This window comes from Lygodium microphyllum, chromosome 19 (assembly GCF_053477565.2).
Source record: "Lygodium microphyllum isolate KBCC chromosome 19, Lygodium_microphyllum_v1.1.10, whole genome shotgun sequence".
NCBI lineage: Eukaryota > Viridiplantae > Streptophyta > Polypodiopsida > Schizaeales > Lygodiaceae > Lygodium > Lygodium microphyllum.
Window position 1 is genome coordinate 81,608,980 of NC_141153.1, and position 14,537 is coordinate 81,623,516.

Here is a 14,537-nt window from a genome sequence, read left to right on the forward strand (position 1 = left end):
CTAAATTCGATCACCAAAAACATCTCCCCATCGATCCCTCCCTTCCACTAGGAATCAAAAGCAGGTCGAAAGCCTCCTCTGGAAGTAGCCATCCTTCCACTTTCTTTCTGCTTTTTCCAAGGTAGCCAGCTAATTTTCTCATTCCCTCTACATTCCATAACACAAAAGTATGCTCCACAAAGATGCGTTCTAGCCTCAATTTCTCCTTCTTGAGCCTTTTCTACAAATTCTTCACGCTCTTTTCCAGTGTGATGTGTCCATAATGGTATAACTAGCCCACTGTGTATGAGGGACCATGCAAATTGATCACTGTACTCTTCACTTTTGTCATCATGTTTATACTATTTGTAATTCCCTGTGACCCAATTCCGCTATCTCGAAGACCTTGAAAAGGAAAGTTGTCAGGTCCACGAGCAGGGGAAGAATTGATCTAAACTGTTCCCGTCTCCATTGCGTCACTAATGGTGATTGCTTTGTTAATATCTCTTGTGAAAACACAACCCTACAAAGAAAAATTGTTTGCATTAGAGTGGTGGATTCCTTCCTCCACATTGCTGATTCTAATGACTGGAAGCACAGGCCCAAAAGGTTCTTCCCACGCAATCCTCATGTTAAGGCGAACTTTATCAATAAGCAAAGGCCATATCAGGTTTCCATCTCTTTTGTACTCCTGGCAGAATGTAGTACCTTTTTCCTTGGCATCCAAAACCAAACCTTCTATGTACTTTGCAGATGACTCACTGACAACCGCAGTTATGTCAGAGTCTTCTTATGGTGCACCAACAGTTAGCTTACTCATCTTTGAAACTACCTTCTGAACTAGCACATCTGCTACTGGTTCCATAGCCAAAACTACTTTCACAGCAGTACAGCACTGGCCACTGTATGAGAAACCACCCTTTACGATATTTACTACTGCAAGATCAAGGTCAGCATCAAACATATCAGCATGATTTAGTTGAATGTAGATTCTTTTTTCCGGTTTCAAGTGCTGACTTGCTATGACAAGCTCTAAGAACATTAAAAAAGGTAGCACTATTTGGCATATTCCCTTGGGCACAGCATCTGGGCATAAAGCAGGAAGGCTCCCTCACTTTCCTCTTGCACAACATAGCCCAATATCAAATTATTCCATGTAACTACATTTGGATACACTCTCTCCATTTGCATTTTTTCAAAACGGTTCAAAGCTTCAACAGCAAGCCCATACTCAGCATATCCTGATATCATTGCATTCCACAAGACTATATCCATTACCCGTACCTGATTGAACATTTCCCATGCTTTTTCAAATAAGCCACATTTTTCATAACCTGCAATCAATGCTGTTGATGAGAGTATCTCTGGTAGGCAGTTCATTAAAGATGTCCTGTACTTCTACCACGGAGCCAAATTTGCTATACATATCAACCAAAGTGCTGCCAAGAAAAGACTCTCTCTCAAATCCTTCTTTAGCAATTTCATCATGTACTTCTCTGCCCTTACTTCTGAGTTTCCCAATAGTGCATGTTTTCAGAATGCAAATAAATGTGAGAGCATTGGATAATAGTCCACCTAAATGCATCTCTTCCCAACAATTTAGAGCTTCCTCATAGAGCCCATTCTCCTTCTAAATTGTTTGTAACAAATACCATATCACTCCCAAACAACACTTATCTCTTCAGTGAAATTGAGCATGAACCAACTGAAGGAAAAATGTTCAAGCAGAGCAAAGCACAACGTCTAAGTATACATAAAGTAACAAATGTAGCACACACAAACTTTTGGTGGATTCCACTCCTCGGATGTGCAATAGCACAACAACGCTCCTGGATGATTAAATATGATTCTAGTTACTCAATGTTGATAACATGGACTTCAATCCTTGCTCCTTGAATTCTTATGTAATCTTGAATCATCAAAGACTTAATATTGAAGCTTAATCTTGATTGTCCCAAATATCGGCATAAGCTTAAACTCCATAGCTCAATAATGCTCCATTTGTACCCATAATTCTCCAATATTGGCAATGAAAAATCAGAACCATGGAAATTCGTTTGAATGAAGAGGCTTCAGCTCTCATTAAGCTTCAGAAACCAAGAATCTCATGCTTAAAGAAGAATCCCCAAACTTCTCCTCCATGGAAGCTTCAAAGAGTCAAGAGAGTTCAAATGCTTCAAATCTTTGATGAATCTTGATGGATACTTGCTACATATAAGCTCCAAAGATAGAATGGACTAAGAGCCCTTTGAAATTGAGAAGCTTTATCAAAGCTTTAATGGCTGCCCATGGACTACACATGTTTGGTTTTGGGGAGGAAGAAGAATGTTGAAAGGATGCAAGAGAAGGCTTGAAGTTGAAGATTGCAAGCCCTATTAACCTTCAATGATCATCACAAGTGCTTGTAGCCATAGAAGGAGCAAACATGAGCCATCCATGAGTATTAGGAAATCAACATAATTTGAAGTATTTGAAGCAGAAGTCAAGGATGGAGTCGAAGTAGAGGACAAAGGAGGAATCATAGAAGGGGCTGAAATTGAACCTGAAGTGTCTCCCATCCTGAAAATTTTTTAAATGCGACGCTTTCACGTCGGGTTCACGAAAGATGTCGAAGGGTTTTCGAAGGCAAAGTCGCGACCACAGAGGTCCTTGAGAAATTCCAAGATGGATGATCAAGCGAAGCAAATAATCAAGACGAATATGATGCCATGGTTTAAGTGTATTACAATTTTTGGTTCAAGTACAATGTAACGTGTCCACTAGAATCATCCAGGACACGTCTTAGCAGTCCATTGGAAAGGATGTCTAGAAAGCTCCGCCCGGCATTCCCATGGAATGTTACGGGATTTGCGATCTAGGTCTTCCCGCGTTTGCCACGTAGCGGAAGTATCCTGGCCGTTCCCACTTAGGATCGACCTGAATTAGGGTTTTCCTGATTTGGTCATTAGCTAACAGCAACTAGTGTCAGACCCGAGCGAACTACTTTACACAGAAACGCCAGGTCCGAAGTGGATTCACGCTGCACTTGGTTCAAGGAGAATGGGAAACGAGAGGGATGCAAGGCTCAACCTCTCTGCCATAAGGTATAGTCCCATTCCGTTCCCCTAAAACAGCATAAATTGGGTAAGGAGTAACTCTAGGTCATCGCTCTTGTTATTCGTTTTGATGATGATGATCATCCCGCTGTTCTTCGAGATTTTTGAGAAAAGTTCCCGGCTAACCGGGACCACCCAACCGTAGGACGGACCCATGGTCCATCCTCTGCACTTTCCTCGGTTTGTTTTAATATAACAATCAGCTTCTTTAATTAATCCTGTTAAGCACTGGTTCCTTCACGTAATCTTATCACGTGACATAGAAAAACAATATCAAACAAATTCTTTATTATCATTTCATCATTTTATCTTTGAAATACAAGGAGTTCCGCCCGTAGGCTTGTCCATAATCGGCCGGAAGGCTATCCAGTAATCCATAGTGATCATTATTCCAAGCTTTTGCCCGTAGACTAGTATGCGGCTTCGAGATCCAATCCCGAGTCACGTTAGCCTCTTGTGCAGGACCCAGAAGGCGAGGGATTTACGGCCAGAGCCCCCCCTGGCACCCAAGCGTCCTCCTGCTCCAAGTAGAGCTCAACGGAGAGACCTCTCGCGGCGGGTTCGGTCCACGTTCCCGGTGCGGTCAACAACCCCCTTGGTTAGGGTCAGGCAGGCAGTCGGGGGTAACTGAAGCTGCCTCTCCCTTCAGGCCTTGAACCTGAAGCATTAGATATATTTTCATCCTTTAGTTCCTTGAGCAAACAATGCAAACAGTGCTTTCTAAACTGTTACAAGCACAATCAATTCCAGTGGTCATTTATTTGGCCAATTGCTAAGGAGTGAATCTTTCTCTTCGAATGCATCCAGCACTCGATCCAGGATCAATTGCGACTTGGCAAGATCCCCAAGGGTTTGTTTGTTAACCCTATATCCTTGGGTTAGGGCCGTACCCTACTAACCCAACTAATACCTTAAGTTCTATTAGCAGTAAATATGTTATTCCAATTTACTAATTGGTCTTTTGCTTCCAAGCAAATATCTAATCCTCGTATCTTGGTTACTTTACCCAAGAAAGGTACTATATCATGACGATTATTTCTCCTCTTGCAAGATAAACTTGCGTAAGAATCTGCCAATCTCATTCCGAGGAATTGGCCATTCTCTTTTGATCAAATCACAAGATCATGCACTCTGCAACCTATTGCGCGAGTGTGGCATCAAAGTCATGGGACTATTTTACCCATCGAATGGCTTTGTCTAATCATGAAATCATGATAAGATAGGAAACAGGGTTAGGGTATCTTCATAACAATCTGTTCTTGATTGCACTAGGTCGATATTGTCGGTCCTAAAGGTCCAAATCCAAATCGAGTTTCATTCTTTTAGCGGGCGATCCTTCGGGTAAAAACCCTAGATCGTTTCTCGCAAGTGTGTCCTATTGTCCCTACATTCCGTAAATGAGGGCAAGTCTTTAGGGTATAAGAGTTTCAGCTTTGGCAATAAGAGCGATTAGGTCATGTCCTCAATGAGCTAAACCCTAGTTAGCTCTTTGGGATATTTATCGTATCGATTAAATCATCCTATGCAAATCCCTTGCGGTTAGGTGATTTAGAAAATTTGATCTACTTGTCTTGTGACAAGGACGAACCCTTCGTAGAGATGTTAACTTGATCTAAAGGAGAAAACTAGTTGGAACATGTCACATCACGTAAACATGCGATACATGGCTTCTACGTACCACTAGATTCGCAATAACCCTTACTTTTCTTGTTAAAATCAAAACGCATGATAAATTTCAGAATAACTTCCATTGAACCTACTAGGTCTTACATTCAAGGATCATGCCAACACAATTCTTTTCCTAAGATTTTAAGATTTCATGCTTTTAATGAACCATGCAGCCTTTCCCTAAATACACTCTTGATGAATAAGATTTTGAGTACGACGAATGTGCAACATGCAATCCTTTCCTAACTACAGCGTAGTGAAATTCATGCCAAATAAAGCTAGAGTTAACCCATTCCAATTTACAAGCACATAGAATCATTTTCCATGCTTTGCTATTTCCTACAAGTGTTAACGACTTTCCTTAATGAATCATTACAATGAAGATATTGCCTAAAAATGCGACATAAGCTTAATCTTTCCATGTCTAGTCAAAGGTGCACTTAATAATTTCAATCTTATAATGATAGCCAATAGGTGTTCTAGGCTCGTTACTTAAAATGCACGACATGCAATTTACTAATAAGGTCATAAGATGCATAGACAACTTACGTTTTTTCGTTCATCACATTGAAAATACCAATGACCAATTTCACATCATGAGCTAATTCTAGTAAATGTTCAAATAGTCAATTTATTTCCAATTGCATTTTAGCTAGGTGGATTTGACATGCATAGGTGCTTCCTAGTCCATGAAATTATCGTGCCTAATGCATTACTTTTGCGTGGAATCAAAATTAGTAAAAACTTGGACTTGTGGGCTCGCGGAGATGTCCACGTGAATGTTAGGAGAAGAACCTCCCGTAGGCGTGATTTGTGACTTCTTGGGGGCCATCGTAGGCATAATTATGAACTTCCGGTTTTCCTTTACCCTTACGTGATCGGTGAACTCCTCAGCCTTTGTAAGTAGCCTCAAGATCTTACCCTTCTCCCTCGTACGCAGGAGATACCTTCACCTGAGAACTTGCGGGAAGTGAGTTTTGCGAGGGCTTGTGGGAATTGGGGTTTCCACGAGTAGGCTTGTGTGGTTTGGGCTTGGATTGTGGAGATGGGCCTTTTACGAGAGAGCTGTGAGAATGGAGGCTTTATGAGCTTCTTCTTGTTCTTTTAAAACCTAGGATGGCACCCGTGTGCACAAGGCTTTAAGCCTTGTTTTTTTTTAAATTTTAAAAGAAGCTTTCAAAGCTCTAGGAAGCTTCTGCTTCCCCAAGAAGCACGTGGGATTAAGGTGATGCTTGAGGGTAATAAGAAAAGGAAGGATGATGTAGAATGGGGCTTTACAAGAAGGCTTGGGGGTTTGGAGGCTTTAACAAGCCCGGTTTAAAAACCCGGGTTGGCCACGTGAAAACAGGGCTTAAGGAAGCCCCTTCTGGAAGCTTCCAAGGAAGCTTCAGAAGCTTACATGAATTCAATTGATTAGGTGAAGGGAAGGACTGATGACGGGGAAGATTAGGATGATGGCGTGAGGGAGGACGTTTATGGCGGCGGTTGTCAGCGCTAGAGATGGCAACATCCCTCAGTCCGGCAGCGATTGACTTCCACGTCAACGGCATCTCCAGCATGGCGTCCTCTCAGTCTTTTAGTGGCAGATGCAGCAATCGAGGTGCTCTATAGTCAAGAGGGAGGCGGCATTCTAGCTGGCAATGGCGGCTCTCGTGGCAACTCCTCACGGCGCTCCTCACGACTCCCTTCCTCATGACTACCTCTAAGTAGCGTTAGAAGTCTGATGGCCTCCTCTATCCTCCTCCCCCTCTCACTTCCCCCCATAAGGTTTATATAGGTGAGGGGAGGGGATCCTCCCTCCCCCACGCGGCATCCTGCATGGGTTCACCCCCCGCTCAGGCATCCAGCACGGATGCTTAGTCATCCTACCTTCCCTCCCTCTCCCCCAGCACGACAGTCGGCTGGGGGAAGGAGGGAATAATTTAAAAAAATTCCATAATACTAACAATTTAATCATTTGGATTTTTAGTAAGAGGAGGTTCTCGTGAGAAGTGCGGTTTTGAGATCAGAATTGTTACATTCTCTCCCCCTTGGAGGAATCGAGATGTCCTCATCTCGAGATAAACTGGGAATATTGATGGTTGAGAGTTCCCTCCTCTATCCAAGTGGCATCCTCCTCGGCATAATCTTTCCACTGGACGAGGTATTCTCTCAAGGTTCTGGATCTGAGTTGTCTCTCCCTTGCATCTAAGATTTTGTCAGGCCTTAGTTCAAGGACTCCTCGACTAGGCATTAGAACTTATTGGTCATTGAGTACATGGTTAGGATTAGGTGCATACTTCTTCAATAGGCTAATATGGAATACATTATGAACCTTTAGGTTCTCTGGGAGTTGTAGTCTATAAGCATTAGGTCCTAGGCACTTTAAGGATCTTGAATGGTCCACAATACCTTGGACTTAGCTTCTTGCAATCTCCTAGGGATAGAGAACTCTTCTTTGGGCATACGTGAATGAAGACCATGTTTCCTTCCACAAATATTCTATCTTGACACTTCAAATCCGCGTATGCCTTCTGTCTATCCTTTGCAGCTTGGATGTCCTGAGAAAGGGAAATCATGAGCTTTGCACAATATCTTCTGCTTAAGTGACTGGTTTGCTGGTATACATGCCTTGTTCTGTAGTAGACAAGTCCATTATCAATGGAAAATTCCTGATACTTAGCTTGCAACTTTTGATTCTGCTCCTTGGTAGATATTTCCTTTATCATTGTTTGGTAGGCCAAATCATGGCATACTTCCTCTCTAGCTAGTTCAAGTATAGGGTTGTTGGGCATAGATACTTTTGTAGCTAGAGAACTGGCCGTTGATGGATTCTGCAAGATTAGGGAATTTAGGAATGCCTTGCATCTGAATGCATCGGCAACTACATTCGTGAGCTCAAATGACATAACTAGGACTCAAAGTGTCCATATCTAGTGTTGAAGGTCATCTTTGGGATATCTTCTTCCTTGATTCTTATCTAATAGTAACCAGACCTAAGATAATCTTGGAGAAGATCTTGGCACCCTGAAGACTATCAAGAAGCTCATCTATTCTAGGAATATGATATTTGTTCTTGACTGTTGATTGATTCAACCCTCTGTAATCAATACATAGTCGAAGTGTTCCATCTTTCTTTTTCTGGAACAGTACTGGCGCTTTCCATGGTGAACTGCTAGGACGGATGTAGCCCTGATCTAGCAGTTGCTTGAGTTGTTACTTCAGCTCAATTGCTTCCGGTATAGACATTCTATAGGGTCTCTTCGCTATTGGCGCAGCTCCTATTACTAGCTTGATCTCATGATCTACTTCACTTTGAAGCGGGAGTTCTGTTAACTCTTCAGGAACTACGTCCGCGTATTCCTTTAGCCAAGTGACCAAATCACTTTACTTCTTTATCAATATTCACAGTCAAGACAATCGTTGATTTAAAAAAAAGTTTTATTCCATTCATATCAGCATAGCCCTTTCGCGGTACAATTATTTCTTGGGGCGATGGAACAAGTTAATACATTAATTCGAGGAGAATAAGATGTTGTTGCATTCAGCTATACAGGAACTGAGTAGTAGTATGGATTGGGGTCATCGATTTTCAAGAATCGATAGTTCATTGGAAGATTAGGGTATCTTTTCCTTTGATATCCATTCTTCTCATGACGTCCCAAAACCTTGATTCGGTTGGTAGGGATTCTTTGAATTACTTTCCCGTACACATACTTATTCTGGTTAACCCTTCGACTTCCGACCTGTAGGGTCGGCTACGCAGGTCGATAGGCAGTTATGTAATAGATCCCTGAAACACCCATCCATCTCCGTTCCACATACACAGGCAATAGATTGTAAATGCGGTCTAGGATGCTCATCATCTCAACCCTTTGTTGATAATCCGTGGAATGCATCGTGGTCATAAACATGACTCGAAATACTAAGAACCTATTCCATGCTTCATATTTCTGCAAGACAGCATTGAAAGTAAGAAAATGTTCGGAACAGTAACATTTGCTTTACTTCTTCTTATTAAAATTTCTTAAAAACAAGTCTTTTGTTGGTTTTCTCTGATACCAATTGTAACGTGTCCACTAGAATCATCCAGGACACGTCTTAGCAGTCCATCGGAAAGGATGTCTAGAAAGCTCCGCCCGGCATTCCCATGGAATGTTACGGGATTTGCGATCTAGGTCTTCCCGCGTCTGCCACGTAGCGGAAGTATCCTGGCCGTTCCCACTTAGGATCGACCTGAATTAGGGTTTTCCTAATTTGGTCACTAGCTAACAACAACTACTGTTAGACCCGAGCGAACTACTTTATGCAGAAACGCCAGGTCCGAAATGGATTCACGCTGCACTTGGTTCAAGGAGAATGGGAAACGAGAGGGATGCAAGGCTCAACCTCTCTGCCATAAGGTATAGTCCCATTCCGTTCCCCTAAAACAGTGTAAATTGGGTAAGGAGTAACTCTAGGTCATCGCTCTCGTTATTCATTTTGATGATGATGATCATCCCGCTGTTCTTCGAGATTTTTGAGAAAAGTTCCCGGCTAACTGGGACTACCCAACCGTAGGACGGACCCATGGTCCATCCTCCACACTTTCCTCGGTTTGTTTTAGTTATGTAATTATCTAACACATTAATTTGACATATAACAATCAGCTTCTTTAATTAATCCTGTTAAGCACTCGTTCCTTCACGTAATCTTATCATGTGACATAGAAAAACAATATCAAACAAATTCTTTATTATCATTTCATCATTTTATCTTTGAAATACAAGGAGTTCCGCCCGTAGGCTTGTCCATAATCCACCCGAAGGCTATCCAGTAATCCATAGTGATCATTATTCCAAGCTTCTGCCCGTAGACTAGTATGCGGGCCTCGAGATCCAATCCCGAGTCACGTTAGCCTCTTCTGCAGGACCCGGAAGGCGAGGGATTTACGGCCAGAGCCCCCTCTGTCACCCAAGCGTCCTCCTGCTCCAAGTAGAGCTCAACGGAGAGACATCTCGTGGCGGGTTCGGTCCACGTTCTCGGCGCGGTCAACAACCCCCTTGGTTAGGGTCAGGCAGGCAGTCCGGGGTAACTGAAGCTGCCTCTCCCTTCAGGCCTTCAACCTGAAGCATTAGATATCTTTTCATCCTTTAGTTCCTTGAGCAAACAATGCAAACAATGCTTTCTAAACTGTTACAAGCACAATCAATTCCAGTGGTCGTTTATTTGGCCAATTGCTAAGGAGTGAATCTTTCTCTTCGAATGCATCTAGCACTCAATCCAGGATCAATTGCGACTTGGCAAGATCCCCAAGGGTTTGTTTGTTAACCCTATATCCTTGGGTTAGGGCCGTACCCTACTAACCCAACTAATACCTTAAGTTCTATTAGAAGTAAATATGTTATTCCAATTTACTAATTGGTCTTTTGCTTCCAAGCAAATATTTAATCCTCGTATCTTGGTTACTTTACCCAGGAAAGGTACTATATCACGACGATTATTTCTCCTCTTGCAAGATAAACTTGCGTAAGAATCTGCCAATCTCATTCCGAGGAATTGGCCATTCTCTTTTGATCAAATCACAAGATCATGCACTCTGCAACCTATTGCGCGAGTGTGGCATCAAAGGTGCGATTTGTGACTTCTTGGGGGCCATCGTAGGCGTAATTATGGACTTCCGGTTTTCCTTTACCCTTACGTGATCGGTGAACTCCTCAGCCTTTGTAAGCAGCCTCAAGATCTTACCCTTCTCCCTCGTACGCAGGAGATACCTTCACCTGAGAACTTGCGGAAATGGAGTTTTGCGAGGGCTTGTGGGAATTGGGGTTTCCACGAGCAGGCTTGTGTGGTTTGGGGTTGGATTGTGGAGATGGGCCTTTTACGAGAGAGCTGCGGGAATGGAGGCTTTATGAGCTTCTTCTTGTTCTTTTAAAACCTAGGATGGCACCCGTGTGCACAAGGCTTTAAGCCTTGTTTTTTTTTTTTTAAAGAAGCTTTCAAAGCTCTAGGAAGCTTCTGCTTCCCCAAGAAGCACGTGGGATTAAGGTGATGCTTGAGGGTAATAAGAAAAGGAAGGATGATGTAGAATGGGGCTTTACAAGAAGGCTTGGGGGTTTGGAGGCTTTAGCAAGCCCGGTTTAAAAACCCGGGTTGGCCACGTGAAAATAGGGCTTTAGGCAGTCCCTTCTGGAAGCTTCCAAGGAAGCTTCTGAGCTTCAGAAGCTTACATGAATTCAATTGATTAGGTGAAGGGAAGGACTGACGACGGGGAAGATTAGGATGATGGCGTGAGGGAGGATGTTTATGGCGGCAGCTGTCAGCGCTGGAGACGGCGACGTCCCTCAGTCCGGCAGCGATTGACTTCCACGTCAACGGCATCTCCAGCACGGCATCCTCTCAGTCGTTTAGTGGCGGATGCAGCAATTGAGGTGCTCTATAGTCAAGAGGGAGGTGGCATTCTAGCTGGCAATGGCGGCTCTCGCGGCAACTCCTCACGGCGCTCCTCACGACTCCCTTCCTCACGACTACCTCTAAGTAGCGTTAGAAGTTTGACGGCCTCCTCTATCCTCCTCCCCCTCTCACTTCCTCCCATAAGGTTTATATAGGTGAGGGGAGGGGATCCTCCCTCCCCCACGCAGCATCCTGCATGGGTTCACCCCCCCTCAGGCATCCAGCACGGATGCTTAGTCATCCTACCTTCCCTCCCTCTCCCCCAGCACGACAGTCGGCTGGGGGAAGGAGGGAATAATTAAAAAAAAATCCATAATACTAACAATTTAATCATTTGGATTTTTAGTAAGAGGAGGTTCTCGTGAGAAGTGCGGTTTTGAGATCAGAATTGTTACATACAAGCAGCAAGACGGATCAATCAAGAGAATCAATCCCCTCAAGAAAACCACATCAAGTTATAAATCAGAATACAAGATCATCAAATATGTCATCCAGACTTCAAGAGAATGTCTTCAAAATAGACTCTTCTTCAGTTGATGGGTCAACTAGTATGTGTCTTTAGTGTAGCGCTAAAGTGAGTGCCACTGGAACTCGCTCAAGTTTCAATATTTTTCCTTTTACACTTTTCAGTCTGGTTTTCATCTGATCTATCATTCTGAAATTTTCCTGATGTCCTACTAGCTGGGAGTACCTTGCTATCATCAGTCACAGAAACATCTGGTATTTTCAAATGTGCAAGAGCTGCAAAGCAGCATCGAACACTGATCCATCAGAATCAAGTCAATACACATCCAAATAGGTCATCCACGATGCCTTGCATGGTGCAATACATAGCTCTTGTAAATCTACCATTGAGGAACTTGAAAGTGCATTTGTAATTTGCTCTGTGATCACTAGAGCTTCTTCAAATGACCTGCCAGGACGACTGAGGAATTTAGTCTCCTTCAGCTCCACATTTATGTTCTACTAGCTGTGTGTTGCGTGCGATTAGCGGAAACATTAATAGCCACTGTACAATGTGGAACCCAGCAACCAGGTTGATTGTAATCACCTATTTCCAAACCCTCCCTCCTTAGCAACTCAAAAAAGTGTTCATGGAATGTGAGAAGAGGAATCGTGGGTGTCGCTGCAAGAAAAAACACATTCTCCTCTGTAGTAAAGCTCCCCACTGCAGAAAGCGTTACAGGAAGGGGTTTTGCTTTTGTTGCAAAATTCTTGATGACATTGTACAACTTGGTTGGCTCAAGATTGGAACTCGCAAAGATAGTAATATGAGGCCATGCTTCAACCTCAATTAGCTGTGAACTAATTTGTCTTCTTGCCAGTACATTCCAAATCTTGAGTACTTGATTTTCAAGTGCAAGTTCAAAATAAAGCTCAAGAGAATAGTTCTTGGGAATCCTAGGACCTCTTCAACTAAAGTATTGTATTTCATGATGCTCTGTGGCCTTTGGGAACATTATCAATGGCGAGGAGGCAGCTATGACAAGCGTCCTCTTCGTTATCTTGAGTATGGACGTCTCCTCCATAGTCCTTTCAACATCGTCTTCTTTTCCCTTCAATCCTCTTTCCCCTCCTAAATTCGATCACCAAAAACATCTCCCCATTGATCATTCCCTTCCACCAAGAATCAGAAGCAAGTTGAAATCCTCCTCTGGAAGTAGCCATCCGTCCCCTTTCTTTCTGCTTTTTCCAAGGTAGCCGGCTAATTTTCTCCTTCCCTCTGCATTCCGTAACACAAAAGCACGCTCCACAAAGATGTGTTCTAGCCTCAATTTCTCCTTCTTGATCCTTTTCTACAAATTCTTTACACTCTTTTCCAATATGGTGTGTCCATAATGGTATAACTAGCCCACTGTGTATGAGGGACCATGCAAATTGATCATTGTACTCTTCACTTTTGTCATCATGTTTATACTATTTGTAATTCCTTGTGACCCAATTCCGCTATCCCGAAGACCTTGAAAAGGAAAGTGGTTAGGTCCATGAGCAGGGGCAGAATTGATTTGAAATGTTCCGGACTCCATTGCGTCGCTGATCGTGATTGCTTTGTTAATATCTCTTGTGAAAACACAACCCTACAAAGCAAAATTGTTTGCATTACAATGGTGGATTTCTTTCTCCACATTGCTGATTCTAATGATGGGAAGCACGTGCCCAAAAGGTTCTTCCCATCAATCCTCATGTCAAGGTGAACTTTATCAATAAGTAAAGGCCATATCAGGTTTCCTTCCATCTCTTTTGTACTCCTGGCAGAATGTAGCACCTTTTTCCTTGGCATCCAAAACCAAAGCTTCTATGTACTTTGCAGATGACTCACTGACAACCGCAGTTATGTCAGAGTCTTCTTTTGGTGCACCGACAGTTAGCTTACTCATCTTTGAAACTACCTTCTGAACTAGCACATCTGCTACTGGTTCCATAACCAAAACAACTTTCACAACAGTATAGCGTTGGCCACTGTATGAGAAACCACCCTTTACGATATTTGCTGCTGCAAGATCAAGGTCGGCATCAAACATATCAGCATGATTTAGTTGAGTGTAGATTCTTTTTCCCGTTTCAAGTGCTGACGTGCTATGACAGTTCTCAGAACATTCAAAAAGGTAGCACTATTTGGCATATTCCCTTGGCACAGCATCTGGGCATAAAGCACGAAGGCTCCCTCACTTTCCTCTTGCACAGCATAGCCCAATATCAAAGTATTCCATGTAACTACATTTGGATACACTCTCTCCATTTGCATTTGTTCAAAACAGTTCAAATCTTCAATAGCAAGCCCATACTTAGCATATCCTAAGATCATTACATTCCACAAGACTATATCCCTTACCCGTACCTGACTGAACATTTCCCATGCTTTTTCAAATAACCCACATTTTCCATAACCTGCAATCAATGCTGTCCATGAGACAGTATCTCTCGTAGGCAGTTCATCAAAGATGTCCTGCGGTTCTACCAGGGAGCCAAATTTGCTGTACATATCAACCAAAGTGCTGCCAAGAAAAGGCTCTCTCTCAAATCCTTCTTTAGCAATTTCAGCATGTACTTCTCTGCCCTTACTTCTGAGTTCCCCAACAGTGCACGTTTTCAGAATACAAATAAATGTGACAGCATTAGATAATAGTCCACCTAAATGCATCTCTTCCCAGCAATTTAGGGCTTCCTCACAGAGCCCATTCTCCTTCTAAATTGTTTGTAACAAATACCAGATTCACTCCCAAACAACACTTATCTCTTCTGTGAAATTGAACATGAACCAACTGAAGGCAAAATGTTCAAGCAGAGCAAAGCACAATGTCTAAGTATACATAAAGTAACAAATGTAGCACACACAAACTTTTTAGTGGATTCCTCACCTCGAATGCGCAGCAACACGACAAC

At 42.8% G+C, this 14,537-nt stretch overlaps 2 pseudogenes; both read right to left on the minus strand.

The window, feature by feature from the left end:
• Positions 1-430: 430 nt before the first annotated feature.
• Positions 431-943, minus strand: LOC148020089 (NADP-dependent glyceraldehyde-3-phosphate dehydrogenase pseudogene; annotated as a pseudogene).
• Positions 944-1,035: 92 nt separating this feature from the next.
• Positions 1,036-13,675, minus strand: LOC148020090 (NADP-dependent glyceraldehyde-3-phosphate dehydrogenase-like; annotated as a pseudogene).
• Positions 13,676-14,537: the final 862 nt, after the last annotated feature.